This window comes from Corythoichthys intestinalis, chromosome 2 (genome assembly GCF_030265065.1).
Source record: "Corythoichthys intestinalis isolate RoL2023-P3 chromosome 2, ASM3026506v1, whole genome shotgun sequence".
NCBI classification, from domain to species: Eukaryota; Metazoa; Chordata; class Actinopteri; order Syngnathiformes; family Syngnathidae; genus Corythoichthys; species Corythoichthys intestinalis.
Window position 1 is genome coordinate 53,879,379 of NC_080396.1, and position 17,049 is coordinate 53,896,427.

At 37.0% G+C, this 17,049-nt stretch overlaps 1 protein-coding gene across 8 annotated transcripts in view; it reads left to right on the top strand.

The window, feature by feature from the left end:
* Positions 1-17,049, top strand: part of LOC130907988 (ERC protein 2-like) — a 244,298-nt gene that overhangs the window by 175,179 nt on the left and 52,070 nt on the right. Inside the window, exon 17 of one of the 8 annotated variants that reach the window (XM_057823587.1) lies at positions 3,468-4,679. The exons of the other annotated variants lie outside the window; for them this stretch is intronic. The gene's annotated coding sequence lies outside the window, so the exon portion shown is untranslated. Of the gene's footprint in view, positions 1-3,467; positions 4,680-17,049 lie in introns of those variants that run through there. 8 annotated transcript variants of the gene reach the window in all.

Consider the following 17,049-nt stretch of genomic DNA (forward strand, 5'->3'; position numbering starts at 1 on the left):
TGACAATAGTTTTAAAATGTTTAAAGGGCCTTTACTTTTAAGGCTGCAGAATCAACTTTTTCATTTAGGCTTGAAACCGAAGAGATTTATAAACCCTCTGACCTGAATGAAAGTGATTAAGGAGGCTCTGTCTGTTTGATGTTTCATCCATATGGTAAACTGCCTTACTAAGAGAAAAGTCACACATTCCAATATTTTGTTGCACTGGCTTTGCTGTTCGGAACAAAGACACTGACAAATTTGGCTGCTTTGTACGTATATTCCCAAATCAATCTGTAAGAGTATCTTGGACTCAATTAGAGCAGACAAGTACTCATAATAGGCAATTGGAACCATGGTTGACTGGCATACTTTCTTGGCCTGTGCTTAACTTGCTCAATAAGCATTCATGCATCTGCCCGCGTAAAAGGCCTGAATGCATGTTTTGATGATTACCATTTTTTGCTATACTGTTGCTCTAGATTAAATCATTTTACTTATTCCCAGTCCCCAGCTGTCATTATGCTCTAAATGATTTTCACATTCTACTTCTTATTAGGTCTGTCAAACGATTAAAATTTTCGTAATTAATCGCAATTAATCGCAATTCAAACCATCTATAAAATATGCCATATTTTTCTGTAAATTATTGTTGGAATGTAAAGATAAGACACAAGATGGATATATACATTCAACATACGGTACATAAAGACTGTATTTGTTTATTATAACAATAAATCAACAAGATGGCATTAACATTATCAACATTCTGTTAAAGCGATCCATGGATAGAAAGACTTGTAGTTCTTAAAAGATAAATGTTAGTACAAGTTATAGAAATTTTATATTAAAACCCCTCTTAATGTTTTCGTTTTAATAAAATTTGTAAAATTTTCAATCAAAAAAATAAACTAGTAGCCCGCCATTGTTGATGTCAATAATTACTTACACAATGCTCATGGGTGCTGAAGCCTATAAAATCAGACGCACCCAAGCGCCAGCAGAGGGCGGCAAAACTCCATAAAACACAATTAACAAGTGGGCATTTCACTGTACTGTTATTTAAATCTGTCTGAGCGGGGGCATGTGCGTTAATTGCGTCAAATATTTTAACGTGATTAATTTAAAAAATTATTTACCGCCCGTTAACGAGAAAATTTTTACAGCCCTAATATATATATATATATATATAAGTTCTTATACTTTTTTTTTTTTTTTTTTCATTTGATTCGACCATATTTTATATCTAAGACCAACATTTTTTCAAATGTCGAAAAAGAATGTTTTAAGCATTACTTTTTTTTGTTATTAATTACTCATATGGTTACTTTTTTGACAACAACCATATTGTGGATATGAAGCATTTGTAATATACAATACAGTATATCTTAAACCGTTTACTTGACTCAACCATGTATTTTACAGTGATATTCTGAAATACAATTTTAAAAATAAAAAATCCATTCATTAGTCAGGTCATGGGTGTAGCAGCTTCAAGCAAAGAACCTCATATGCCCCTTTTCCCAGCTACTTCATCCAACTCTTCTGGCGGGTGACCAGTCATTTAGGAGACATAGAGCACATTCACATTAGACCAAGAGGACCAAAGTCTGGTTGGAGAGCTACCTTGCAGCAACACTTGCAAATGACTTCTTTAAAAGGTTCAGTATTCACACTGCGCCAACCGAACTTTCCGAGTAATATCACATGGAAGAAAGGTGCACTCATTGATTGGACAAATATAGATGAGGAAATACCTCCCTCCTGGGAGGGGAGGGAGCGTGGAGCATCACAGCAGCTGCACGTAATGTAGCATAGGCGCGCCCTGCTCCGCTTGCATTCACAAGCAAATCAGGGTGCACTTAAAGCGGACCGAGACCCAGGGTTTTGGAGCGGACCAGAGTTCGTTTGTTTGCTCCGAACTATAGTTCGGATACGCAGTCACATTTCCAAACTAAGCGGATACGCGTTCACATTTACAAAACGAAGCGTATTATCTGAGAAAAAAATCTCTGTACCATTTAAAAAAGACCAAACAGTACTCGTGTGAAAGTGCCCATAATCTCACCAGCATGTCCTGGGTCATTCCCGAGGTGTCTCCCGAGCGGGATATGACTAGTACACCTCACCAGGGAGGCCATCCTGATCAGAGGCATGCCCCACCTCAGCAGGCTCCTCTCAATGTGAAGAAGCAGTAGCTTGTTTCTGAGTTTGTCCCAAAGACCAAGCTTCACTCTCTATCTCCAAGGGTTAGGATCCTACATTGACTGGTAAAATGAAAGCTTTGCCTTCGACTCGCTCCTTCTCCACCATGAGAGTACACAGCCATTCTACGTGATCATAATCCTGAGTTATTAACGCCTCCTCTTGGGAAAGGAAGTCATCCTCAACCTGGAAGGTTCATGCCACCCTTTTCCAACTAGGATCTACCAAGATGTACTTTTTAATGTTGTTCAAAATCAGTTAATTGATATTCAACTGCCCTCTTTTATAGTATTTCTGCTTTTTGCTACAAGTGTGAAGTTGCAAAGAGCAACTGTGTGTGTATTTGAAGTGTCTTAAATAGAACCAGCAATAGGTTTATGTTTTACTTTTCCTTCTTGTGGTTGGTTGTCGAGTGCGTAGTTTCATACAATGTAATCGATGATTACTTAAAGTGTAGGTAAAATGGGCTGCTCGAGTGTAGTCATAATTCTATAATATTAGAGATAAACCGATTATTGGCCATGCCAATTATCGGTGTTGATATTTGGAAATTTGACGTATATCGGTATCTGACTTTGTTTTTAGTCCGACCGGCCATTGTTTAAAAAAAAATCCATTTAAAACTGGGTTTATGTCAGATGCAGCCGCGCCTCTCCTGCATAAGTATTCACCCCGTCCTCTGATTGGTTATATCATAATGGTAAATGGAGCTACACTTGTATGGCGCCTTTCCACCTTTTTAAGGCCCTCAAAGTGCTTCCCACGATATCCTCATCTACCTACTGGTGACGCAGAACCAGGAGCAACGTAGGGTTTAGCACCATACTTAGACGAGGTCACAGGGTGGAGAATTGAACCCACAACCTCTGGGTTGGGGAACGACCACTCAGCCACTAAACCATGCCACCCCCTATTATTAGGTATTATTTTCTAATTGTGTGATGAAATATGCTTTAGGCATTTAAATGGTCAGTGTTTGCATTTTTCATTTTTTTACGCCAATTTTTACTATTGCTGCAAATAAACATCGGCTCCAAAAATTGGTTATCAGCCCCTTTAACTACTAATAATCGGAATCGGTCCTGAAAAACCCATATCGGTCGATCTTTTTATAATTTCCCCAAAAGCTCTGTACAAAAGTTAAATAGCATAAATATGAAAAACTGATATGTGATACTTCCCTATCTTTCCGTATATCTCGGCGGAACAGAGTTGGGCACGTCAGACTCAAACATTAAAGCACTTATCAATAGGTACCATTGTGTCCCCGTTTTCCACTTCAGTGTTCTAACCAGGCGAGGTCTTGCCTGTCAGAGTGCATCCGCTACAAAGCTTCATCCCTGCAGCTAAACTGGATCCACTGCTGGGTGGTCTTCCTCCTCCTCCGCCTCTTCACAGGACTCACATTAGAACAGCATCAGTCATTGTAGGTATCATACTTTGGGATGGTGTGTGATGGCCCTGCTCAGTTGGAGCTTAGAGGGAGGATTTAATAATAATTCATTTATTTTAACAAGAAATATAGATTTTTTTCCTCCCACTCTTTATTTTTTTCTGAATATTTTCCAAATTATGTACCTCAAATTCATGTGTCCCAGTGGCATTGAGTAAGACTGTATGAATGTGTGTGTTTATGCATATATACTGTATTCTGCCCCCGCTACTTCCTCAATTTAGCTAGACAGACTACTCCTCCAATGATGATATCAATTGGTCACTTAAATCAACATTGAGATTGTATAAAAGAAGTGTAAAACTAACAATAATCAGAGGAAAATGGGTTACATGCTGTCTTGAAATGAAATACATAAAACACATTAACCATTTAGTCTGCCTTGTGTGTTTAGGCACCGGGACAGTTTTAAAATGTACCGACTAGTAACCTGGATCGGCTAAAAATCTAAATGATACACAGCTCTAATAAGGTCTACACATAATATACATTTGTGTTATTCTTCATCTATAGCAGGGGTGTCTAACCATTTTTCTCTAAGGGCCGCTTTAAGAAAAATCAGCTGGCGGACACGACGATCAGCTGACTGACAGTCTCAAAAAAGATAACAATTGGGGCCAGGGCCATCGCACCACTCAGAAGTGCAGTGAGCAGCGTGGGTAACGGTTAAATGTAAACATGGAAGAAAAGCAGGTTGGCCCCCTGGGTGGGGGATTCAAATAAAAAAAGAATATAGATGGAACAACTGTCAGAAAATGTAAATAAGTTGGTTTGCCTCAGCGACTGGCTAGAAGATGAGTAGAGAAGAGGGCCACATTTATGTGTACACTACACACACTTTGCACACATTATAGATAATACTTTTTTCTTACTGTTCTAACGCTCTGTTGTGTGTTTGTTTTTGCAGAGAAAAAGTAAATGTCTTCAACAGAAAGAACGTTAATGTTAATGCCATCTTGTGAATTTATTGTTATAATCAACAAATACAGTACTTATGTACAGTATGTTGAATGTATATATCCGTCTTGTGTCTTTCCATTCAAAAAATAATTTACAGAAAAATATGGCATATTTTAGAGATGGTTTGAATTATGATTAATTAATTTTTAAGCTGTGATTAACTTGATTAAAAATTTTAATCATTTGACAGCCCTAAATGTAACCCTTACTTTTCGAGGCTGTGGTCATAAAGTTAATATGATAAACTTGAAACTGTTCAGTGTTGCAACTGTTCAATTTTGCACATCAGATATTTGTTTAAAGAAAAGGTCTGGGCCAATGGTATTTATTTTTATTTAGTTTTTCAAAAAATCTGCATTTCAGAATATTGTATTTTATATTTTTTGAGCAGAATTCTAGCTTTGTATAGGCTAATGTTCCTATTGTTGAAAGCACAAAAGTGTGTAATAAACAACTAGCACATTTATATTTTGCATTTTGTTTTCTTACTGTACCGAAAATGAACCGAACCTTGACCTCATAACCGAGGTATGTACCGAATCGAGATTTTTGGGTACCGTTACACACCTAATATATATATATTAGTGCTGTCAAGTGATTAGAATTTTTAATCACAGTTTATTGCATTTTTTCATAGTTAACCCACTCTTGTTTTGTAAAAAAAAAAAAAAAAATCCTTGATTTTCTTATTTTCCATTATTTTGTCAAATTATAATACTAGTGCTGTAAAGCGATTAAATTTTTTAATTGCATCTGGTCCATAGTGAAATGTCCACAAATGAAATACGTGAGGTAAAGGTTCCCAAACTGTCCAGTCTTTACCGCAAAGCATGGTGATAAAAAAAAAAAAAAAAAATTCAGTTAAAAAAAGATTTTTAAAAATCCTTAATAGAAAATTGTAAAAGTCAGGACACAACAGACTTAATATTAATACATATTTGTCACAGCACTCAATGTTTGCCAAGTATGAGGTTTTTTTTTCTTTTCTATTCAGAAAGGTAGAAGAATCTGTCAGAGGCCCGGTGTGCTCCCGTTCTGATGGGATGGGAATGGAAAACAATGTAAACATTCTGTCACACACATAAACAAGGCCCCACTCAGGTTTCACTGCACAGTTAGGGAATGCTTAGCTACTCTTTTACAGAGAAAGTATTTTTGTAATTTGTTTATATCAGATTCCAGATACCTAATGTAGGGAATGGCTTTGTCGGTACTTCACTACACCTGAGTCTAATTTTGAGATATTTCTCGTGGACAGATTGTCAAGATGGCTTACCAAAGTGGACATAATCAGTCTTTCTCGTCTGCGTTTCTTCGTCAGTCACATTATTTTTGTTGCCTCATTTATTTTCTCCTTTGCTGTTTTTACCGCAAGGAGCATACCCAGTAACGAGTGAATATAAAAAATTAAAGTACTGATAAATATATTTTGTAGTAGAGATGTCGAAATATCGGATCGGACGCCGATATGGGCAAAAAAATGCGCATCGGTATCGGATCGGAACACGGGAAAAATTCCGATCCAGACTTCCGATCCAGTTTTGTTTTTTTTTTTTTAAGTCCGGTCCGGGTTTTCCAGCGCACCGATTTACATAATCCATTCCAGTTTTTGCTTCAGTTTCCCTAAAATCCGGTCCGCATTTTACAGCACCCCTTCAACACACTACATTTACATTACCGTCTCCCAATTTACCGAGAGACTTTATCAGTAAAATTGTCAGCTGAGTGGGATCATTTCACCTTAAAGGACGACAAAGACGAAGAGGCAGAGAGCAACATATGCCACAATAAAGTCAAGCATAGTGGTAAAGCTGTAAAAAGTTTTAATGCAACCAACCTAATCAAGCATTTAGCGAAATACCACCACAAACAATATGAGGAGTATGTTAAGAAAACCGAAGACAAAAAGAAAGGTCCTATGCAACTAACAATGGCAGAAACTTTTGCTATGCGTGACAAACTGGCACTCGACAGTCCCAAAGCCCAGGGAATAACAAGAGTCATTGCCGAAGAATTCATTCTGGATGACGAGCCATTATCTCACGTGAGTAAAGACGCACTATCCAACACACGATTCGGCCGCTGAAGATTCGAGAACGATTCACAAACATCCAAATTCCGATTATTGAAATATGTCAAGTAAAGCGGAACTAATACACAGCGCGGTCTTCGGGACGCAATGATAAACTGACCGCATTGCGTCCCGAAAGTAAACATAACTTGTCTTAGACCCGGGTAATGCCAATGCTCAACTCACGGCTTTAGCTCAACTCAGGCTGCTGGATAAAAAACACAAGAATACCTGACTTCTGCTGACAGCCGCAACAAACTACGTCAACATCGTTTTACTGGAGATAATAGATATCATATGTACATAGAACCAGATGCTACTCGACAGACCCGACTGCGTAAGCAACATTGAAGTATTGAAAACCAGATGTGTTAGTAAACAGCCGCCATCTTAAAGCAGAAGACTTCCCTAGTAGGCTGTTGTGAACCTTCCAAGCAAACCTAATTAACTTTTCATCTAAAATACTCCTAAATCGACAAAATCTTGACTTGAATCTATCTTCAAAACAGTTTTAAAACTTTCACATGTCGAAAGTAGACAGAAGGGAAATTATGGAATAACGGGAGCAATTTTAACAACTTTAACAGTTGATTCGCAAAATTAAATGAATTGAATGTAGTTTAAAGCTGCTGATACAGAATGGGGACATGAGTATTTTATTTACTGTTTTAAAATGTTAACTTGATACTGAAATAGTCATTTATTTAAACCTGAGAGGCTTTTTATACAATTTTTGTAACTAATGCACAAAACATTAAAAGCATAGCTTGGGGGATTTGGGGGATTTTCCACTGAGGTTGTTGGTGTGTTTTGCTTTTTTAAGACAGTTTACAATATTATTTGCACGTTTTACTGACTGACTATGCCATTTCTGTTTGTTATTTATAATGTTTTGTGTTTGTCACTGAATAAACAGGTCAGTTTCTTGTTACCAACCGTTGTGTGTTATTCAAACTCACCTAATTCAGCTGGCTAGTTGTTATCAAGGGTGCTAAAACCTTTCTCAACATGAGTCTGACAACTAAGTAAGGAGGCTAAATAACTTTAAACGTTAACACATGCTCAGATAGGTCGGTATCGGCCAGTATCGGTATCAGATCGGAAGTGCAAAACAATATCGGTATCGAATCAGAAGTGCAAAAACCTGGATCGGCACATCCCTATTTTGTAGAGACGGTATTTGGGAGGATTCATCAAAGTTTTTGTCTGAAGCTGTGATTCTCCCAATTAGTCACAGAAAGGTCCCTGTTCGTTTAATGGGCGTTATTTTATTTGTACTAAATTCTTGTGATTTTGTCCAAAAAATGGCTTTTCCTTTGAAGTGTGATAACTTAGTCATTTCTGAATATTTTTTCACTTTCAACCACTCAAAATGTTCAGTGCCATCAGACCTATCTACACTTATAAAGTTTTTTATTTTTTTTTTATTTTTCAATGCCCCCTATGGACAATAATAGTAGCATTATCCAAATAGCAAAACTAATTATGCTGTGTATATATATATATAAAAAACAAAAGTCTAATTTGAATATTACATATCACATAGTTAGAGGCTTGAATAAGTCTTTAAGTCATAACAACCGATTTTTTTATGCATGCCCAGTTTTTACACATTTGCAGTTTTCTCATTTACACTAAACTCTTGTGATTTTGTCCAAAAAATGGCTTTTCGTTTGAAATGTGATAACCAAGTCATTTCTGAATATTTTTTCACTTTCAACCACTCAAAATGTTCAGTGGCATCAGACCTATCTACACATATATAGTTTTTTATTTTTTTTTAATTTTTTTAATGCCCCCTATTAACTATAATAGTAGCATTATCCGAATAGCAAAACTAATGATGCTGTATATATATAAAAAACAAAAGTCTAATTTGAATATTACATATCACATAGTTAGAGGCTTGAATAAGTCCTTAAGGCATAACAACTGATTTTTTATGCATGCCCAGTTTTTACACATTTGCAGTTTTCTCATTTACACTAAACTCTTGTGATTTTGTCCAAAAAATGGCTTTTCCTTTGAAATGTGATAACTTAGTCATTTCTGAATATTTTTTCACTTTCAACCACTCAAAATGTTCAGTGGCATCAGACCTATCTACACATATATAGTTTTTTATATATTTTATTTTTTAATGCCCCCTATGGACAATAATAGCAGCATTATCCTAATAGCAACAGTAACTATGCTGTATATATATATATATATATATATATATATATATATATATATATATATATATATATATATATATATATATATAAAACAAAAGTGTAATTTGAATATTACATATCACATAGTTAGAGGCTTGAATAAGTCTTTAAGTCATAACAACCGATTTTTTTATGCATGCCCAGTTTTTACACATTTGCAGTTTTCTCATTTACACTAAACTCTTGTGATTTTGTCCCAAAAAATGGTTTTTCCTTTGAAATGTGATAACTAAGTCATTTCTGAATATTTTTTCACTTTCAACCACTCAAAATGTTCAGTGGCATCAGACCTATTTACACATATAGTTTTTTAAAAATATTTTTTTATGTTTTAATGCCCCCTATGGACAATAATACCAGCATTATCCTAATAGCAAAAGTAACTATGCTGTATATATATATATATATATAAAACAAAAGTCTAATTTGAATATTTCATATGACATAGTTAGAGGCTTGAATAAGTCCACAAGTCGTAACAACCAAATTTTTTATGCATGGCCCAGTTTTTACACAATTGCAGTTTTCTCATTTACACTAAACCCTTGTGATTTTGTCCAAAAAATGGCTTTTCCTTTGAAGTGTGATAACTAAGTCATTTCTGAATATTTTTTCACTTTCAACCACTCACAATACTTAGTGGCATCAGACCTATCTACACATATAAAGTTTTTTTTTTTTTTTTTTGCCTCCTATGGACAATAATAGCAGCATTATCCTAATAGCAAAATATACATAAATCAAAGTAAAGTATTTTATATTACATAATTACATCATTGGATAAGTAAAAGTCGTAACAATAGATTTTTTAAGAACAAGACTGTGACAAAGTGACAACAACTGATTTGATGATAGAATTTATGTTAACAATTTTACAAAACATGTATACAATATAACAGTTAACATAATAACAATATACAGAATTCATGATGTGCACTTTGAGATATGTTTTTTAAATGTAAAGTGCGTTATAAATAAAATGTATTATTATTTATTATTATGTTCGAAGCCCGAAGTGGCTTTGTGCAAAGGCCACATTGTTTGCGCTTGGACGGGGGTCCAGCTCGCTGCTCTCCCAAGCCTTCGGCAAAAGGCGGTGGTTCCCGTTTTAGAACTTCTGGCCGAATTAGAGCCTTGCCAAGTTCCTCAAGAAATAGTCGGCGCTTGTAGCTTTTCTTCACGTTCCACTCAGGGTAGATCTCCGTGAACAGCACAAATGCGCTGAAGGACGAAATGTCCAGCATGTAAAAAAACTCACACATTGGCCACCTGAGTGCGCGCCGGCGGCAGGAGTATGTGGCACAGGCCTGCAAATCACAAGCACGCAGAACAATAACAGCTTTGATCTTTGATCAGCTTTTACAAGACAAACCTTGATATGCAAAACATGTGCTTACTCACTTTCGCCATCGCCTCGATCGCCGTCATTTTCGTCATGCGCCTCAACGTGGTCATGTCCGTGCCCCCGCCTTCTGCTCCCCGCTTTCATCTCCGTCATTATGTTGTCAACCATTTCCCATTTCTCGTCATCAAAGTCGTCCTCCTCCGGCATCGAAAGTCCGGAAGAATTTCTTCAATGTCTTCTGGGCTCGCCGAAGAAGCGTCCGAACGAAGGTCGTCGTCGGAATCAGGATTTTCTAACACCATCCGAATCGTGTTCTGCAGTGAAATACTTCGCGCCGCCATCGATCACAGTTGTGTTGGAAGAAATGCAAAATGGTGATCCTCGCGAGAACAGAGACTCCCAAAATGCCCAGAACCAATGAGAGTAAAGAAATTCAAACACCCAACCAATAAGAGTTGAAGTTCAAACGACAACAATAAACACATGTTTTTTGTTTTGTTTTTTTTGCATTTCCGGGAAGTACCGGTTTATTGTCTCGTGCACGCGTGCAAAATTGCAAATATGCATGCCCAAATAGACTGAAAGTGAGCTCAGACACATAAACACCAATTTTTTTGTAATGCCAACCGTTTTTATCGCATTAATTTTTTACCAATTTGTATTGAGTTTCGCAAGCAAATTCATGTATTGGCCTATGGCTCCAACTAGTGACTTTTGAGTGACAACACACATATTCCTCTTTTTGCATGTTTTTGACTCGCCTAAGAAACGATTGCATCAATAATCACGGAAAATGGATTATAACACATCAGGTTTACAGCATATCAAAAATCATGATTTATAATGGGAGTCAATGAGCCAAAAAATGGCAAAATAACAAGAGTTTAGTGCAAATCTTCCCATCCTGTTTGCAATAAGTTAGAAATTCCCGGATGGTGCCATTTTGAACTTCTACATGATTTAGTATCCTGCAGGAAATATCAGCTCCCTAGTGTATTTTTTCATATGCTTTTTTTCCTTTTAAACACAGAAAAAAACGAAAAAAGCCAAAAAATGGACAAATAACACCCAGGGGTATAAATCTAAAACTTCCTTTTAAACAAATATGTGTAACTTTAAAAAATAATCCATTAATTTCAAGTTAATCAATAAATACTGATGAATAGGCTAATCTTTGGCATCCCAAAAAGACACATTTTGTTTGAGTAATAAAAACAATGACTTGAAGAACTGTCTGCTCAACAGTGCAAATGAACTGAGGACCCAAACATATGTTTAACCTTTTAATTACTATATTTTTACGTGGTTATTTATCTCACGCAGTCTGCGTGAGTTTGTATGCCCCCCCCCTTTTTTTTTCCCTTTTTCCCCCTCCTGTCGTAATGTGTCTGGAACTGGTTTGTTTCACAGCAGGCATTCCTTTCGGACTACTCTGTTTGCTTAGGTAATAACTGGCTTAGCTGTAATTTGTTTGTGTTCATGTGTGCATGCCCTTGCATTTTACACATGTATACAGCTGAGCATGTTTCTTTGAACTAGGAAACAAGCCGTGCCCAGATGATTGCTAGTCTGTCTGTTTCAATGTTTCCTTTTTGCTCAGATCATTTTAGATTAACCTCCGCATCATTGTGTTAGTAATAGTCATTGAATGTTATTCATTTTAAACGAGATCTGCAGGGCAGGGCCATGTAGAAAGGTAATTGCGACACTCTCTGATCTCGCCGCGGGTGGTCACGTGATTCATGTAGGCATGAATAGTTCCAAGCACAAGCAGCGCTGTAATGGTTTTCTATGGAACTGACAGCAGTGATTGAGACATTTATGGTATAATTTATAAAGTCACCAATCTAAGTACTTGTCTGATCATGTCATTGCATTAACAGATATTTTTAAATGGTACGTTTACATTTGGAGTGGTAAGGTGACAATTGAAAACCAGGTAAAGGGAACTTTCCCATGTTGTGGGGGAAAATTTCGTGTTTGCATTAGCGTCGGAAATCGACTTTTACATTGAAATGCAAGATGATTTAACTGTTTTTTTTTTCTAGATAATGTCTCGATTTCCTTGATTCACTTACCTGTGGTAATATATTAAAGAATAACAACTCATTACCCTTTAATACAGAAAACATATTTTTACTGAACAGTTGGTGAAACTGGTGTCATGGGTCACTGTTTACACCTAACATTTTATAGATCATTGGGCTGTTATTGTTGGATGGTCAGCATTTGGATACACCAATTGGTCCAAAAAGGGCTATCGTATTTATGGATTCTCCAAGGACCAAGAGTAGCAGGGGAAAAAATGGATGGCAATGATCAGCTGTCAAACATGAAATTGAAATACTTTTTGAAAGGCTTTTTTTTTTTTGCTTTTTGCAATTTGAAATGGGGCTCATTGACCACAGCCAGCAGTCACCATCAGCTGTCCCCAGCACAAGCAGCAGCATGATGTGCATCATGAAAAATTAGCTTTCTATTATAATTTTGTGTCTATTATTTGTTGACATCACTTTTCAATCTACACATCTCTAAAATATAGTACCGTATTTTTCGGACTATAAGTCGCGTTTTTTTTTCATATTTTGGCTGGGGGTGCGACTTATACTCAGGAGTGACTTATGTGTGGAATTATTAACACATTATGATATAATTTCACATGTTATTTCTGTGTTTTGCAGTGACACTGATGGTTTTGTAAAGTTGTTAGCATGTTCTTATGCTATAGTTATCTAAATAACTCTTTATAGCTATGGCCACGTTCGTGTTCTGCCTTTGGCTGTGTATGTTCAATTGTATTATTGACTTTTTTATCTTGAAATGGCTGCATTTAGTTTGTGGCGCTTTCACGCCCACGTGAGGGCGCACTCGCGCTTGTTTACGTGACACGCCAGAAGAAGACGGACAGCTACGTAGCTCTGAGTGAGTTGAGTGGGCGAGTTAGCTAGAGAGAATAGACGGCTGCGAACCTACTTTCATTGTTTATGCTTTTAAATCATCTCTACAGAGGCAGCGCCTGCGTGTATCATCTTTTCTGTTGTTGTTGTGTGTTTTCCACCCGCGATCGGACACTTAGAGCCAGTTGTGTGGTTTTTTTGAACGATGTGCTATGTGCTAATGATAGCGAACGCATGCTAACCTGTTACTTATTACTAATAGTACCTAATTATCATTTATTTACGTTGATGCGAACCTGTTTTCTATCGAGGACCAAATTGATTCAGCAAATTATACGGACGTCCAGCATTGTCTTTTGGGAGTTCGCTGTATAGCCACGACCGAGCCTTAACGTAGGACAGTATATTCACATTTCGTTGTTCATACACTGTACACTGTACATTTATTTAGCATGTTGTTCTCTATTGTATTTTTATATTAAATTGCCTTTCAAGATGACATGTCTGTTCTATGTGTTGGATTTTATCAAGTAAATTTCCCCTCGTTTTGAAGTAAAAAAGGATGACCTACATATGTGAATTGTGTAGATCTGAGGAGAACATTTTTTAGGGGGGGTCGGGAGATTTTTTTTTTTTTAATGTCGGACGCTTGGTATGCAAGCGGATAAAGCGGCACAAAGCCAAAAAAAGCGCACCAGAATGGCCAAAACATTGACTTATTTCAACGAAGCAAAGAAAAGTACACTGTTGTCTCCTGCCTTTTCAATGCCAAGCTTGGCTACATGTCCGCCGTGAATGGACACCTAAAGCGCCATCACCCAGTTGTAATTTTGGAAGACAACAGGAGACAATTACAATTTGGTAGATGGTAAGTCCATCTAACTAACTAACGACATGTTTTATTGAAGTTGCTAAGCCTGTCGCGATATGCAATGAGTCCGTTTATCGCACGGTAAATAGAAATTAAGGGGGGTAAGTTTCACGGCCGTGTTCAATTGCCGCGCGCGCATACGTGCATTCATTTGTGCGTGCATGATGATGGCATATGAGACAACAGTTCCTTTCACAGATGTTTATTGCTCATCAACATGCCATAGAATTAAAGTTCAGACATACGAAATAAGGAAACACATCTATATTAAACACTGTAAACGTTAGCATTGCTACATCGAGGCTATTGGGGAAAAAAGACAACCTACTTTATCCTGCTTTTTTTGCAGAGTGTAAAGCTTACGGTTAGCAGTTTAGCGAACGTACTTCCGGTGAACATGATCAAATAAAAGCACGTCATGGTCGTCATATAAATAACGCTTTCTGGAGTTAATCCCACATACTTCAGAATTCAGATTCTAAACTAAGAATAGCTTTAAAATGACAACTTTCATGAAAAATCTGATTGGCAATGAATAATTATTATACTACTATTGTATATAATAGTATACTATAATATTAATGTTAGATAATTTTTTAAGAATTGTTTTGAATCATGTTTGAAAGGCGAAGTCAGTGTTCTGAATCTGTTTACATTCCATTCTTTTGTACTAGTTAATGCTATCAGCATTTGACCTGATTGTTATTTGTGATTTATTGTTGTTATTTACATGTTTATTTGTACTCTAATAAAGAATTTAGGTGTTCCAAAATAGTTTTGTGAATTAATAAGCGTCATCAAAAATTTCAATGCTAAATTAGTGAAAAAAGGGGGGGAAAATGTATTACATTTGTCAACTAATCGTAAAAATAGTCGGCTGACTAATCAGAAGAAAATTAGTCGTTTGGGACAGCCATAGTTGTACAGTGTACTGGAACATATTTCCTCCACGCCCTTCTCACCTTTTTAACCTCTGATCCATTTCCATACCTGTTCAATGCTGGTCATTTCTTTCATTTTTCTTCATCCATTCATTACCTGGTTTGGGTCTGAAGGAAAAGATCAAATAGAGTAAGAAGCGTTTGTTGTGGCCAAGCAAAAACTGTATTAAACACTGCTGAGAGATGTTACGTGGATAGTTCTTGCATTCCCTTTGAATGATGGGTAGGAGGGACAGGTTTAGAAAAAAAGTCAGGGATCAACATTATAATGAATGGTTAATATATTTCTGCGGCTTTTAAGATTGAGGTGCTTTGGCATATCTTTTCCTGCTGCTCTTACTCGCTCATCACTTGCCTGCTTACACACACACCCTTGCACACCTACAAACACTAGTCGGGTAACGCATCGAAGTGGTCTCAAAGACAAGAAAGCATTTTTGTATGTCAAGAAAAGCAAACAATTATACCACGTGTGGCAGTGTGCGTCTGTGTGTGTATCAGGAAATGGAGAGAGTGAACAAGTGCTAAACGAAATTCCTTGCCTGAGAGCTGCTACAAAGGCCCAGATTGACAGATAGGATTAAGAGTGTCATCCTAAGGATTAAGTGTAACAAACTCGATTGACAGATAGGAACAACAAAGGGAATTTACACACACGCACTCACACTAAACTTTGGCCCAAAAATGTACACAGGCAATTATAGGGAGGCGTATCAAAGTACAGGGACAAATCCTGTATAAATGCGTGCGAGGAGGTCCTCCCGGAATTACCTGCACGCCTCAACAAGGATGATCCCTTCCCTCCACCTTTGTACTTTTCTGTTTTCATGTTTGTTTGTGTACATGTGATGCAAACTGAAAGATCAAAGAAGATAATTAGCTATCGTTGACTTGATATTACTGCATACCTTCTGAGATTGTGGCAAAGTAACCTTTGATTTATACAGTGCTGCTCGAAAGTTTGTGAACCCCACAGCGATGGTCAGATTTTTGTAAAAAAAAAAACTAAAATAACCTTATTAAATGTTAAGTTATACCCAAATCCACAATACTGACATTCCAAATAATGGACTGAAACAAAAGAAATAGTTATATTGTCATTCTTTATTTAACAAAAGTGGTTGATTTAAGAAAAACTCAGATATCATGTGTGCAAAAGTATGTGAACCCCTTCAGTTAATAGGATATTGCGCCTCCTTTTGCAGAGATTACCTCAACCAAACGGTTTCTGTAGTGACTAATCAGCCTCTCACATCTACTTTGGGGGATTTTTGCCCATTCTTCCTTGCAGAACGCAGTCAGTTGAGAGAGGTTTGATGGGCGTCTGGCATGAACTGCTCGCTTCAGGTCCCGCCACAGCATTTCAATGGGATTTAGGTCAGGACTTTGACTGGGCCAGTCCAGAACACGAATCTTCTTCTTTTTCAGCCATTCCTTGGTTGTATTGCTGGAATGCTTTGGATCATTATCATGTTGCATGATCCACCTTCTGCCAAGCTTTAACTTCAAAACAGATGGCGTCAGGTTATGTTCTAGGATTTGACAATATTCCTCAGAATTCATGATTCCCTGGACTATGTGGAGTTGTCCAGGTCCTGAGGATGAAAAGCAAGCCCAGATCTTGACATTCCCACCTCCATGCTTCACTGTTGGGAGAAGGTTCTTTTGGTGGTATGCAGTGTTGACTTTTCGCCAGACATGGCGGTTTTGGTTGTGACCAAACAGTTCAATTTTGCACCTACATCCGTTGATGAAAACTCTTTTTAATTTAGTCTCGACAACACAACTGTTAAAAAAACAAAAAAAAACTACTGAATTGATTGATTAGGAAATCAGGTTGAAATAATAGAAAATTCCAAAATGTTGAGGGGGTTCACAAACTTTTGAGCAGCACTGTACGTGCATTCTCCTAGCATCTGCCTGAATTGTCTTCAGATGATTTCACTTCCTCAAATATGTTGACTCTAAATGATATCAATAAGCTTCTTTTAGCAATGGGGTCTAGTTGGTTCAAATTTATATAGTTGATACATTTTTTTTAATAAATCATGTATACTTTATTACAGAGTCAACGGTTCAGATAAGAGCAAGACAATATATACAAAACA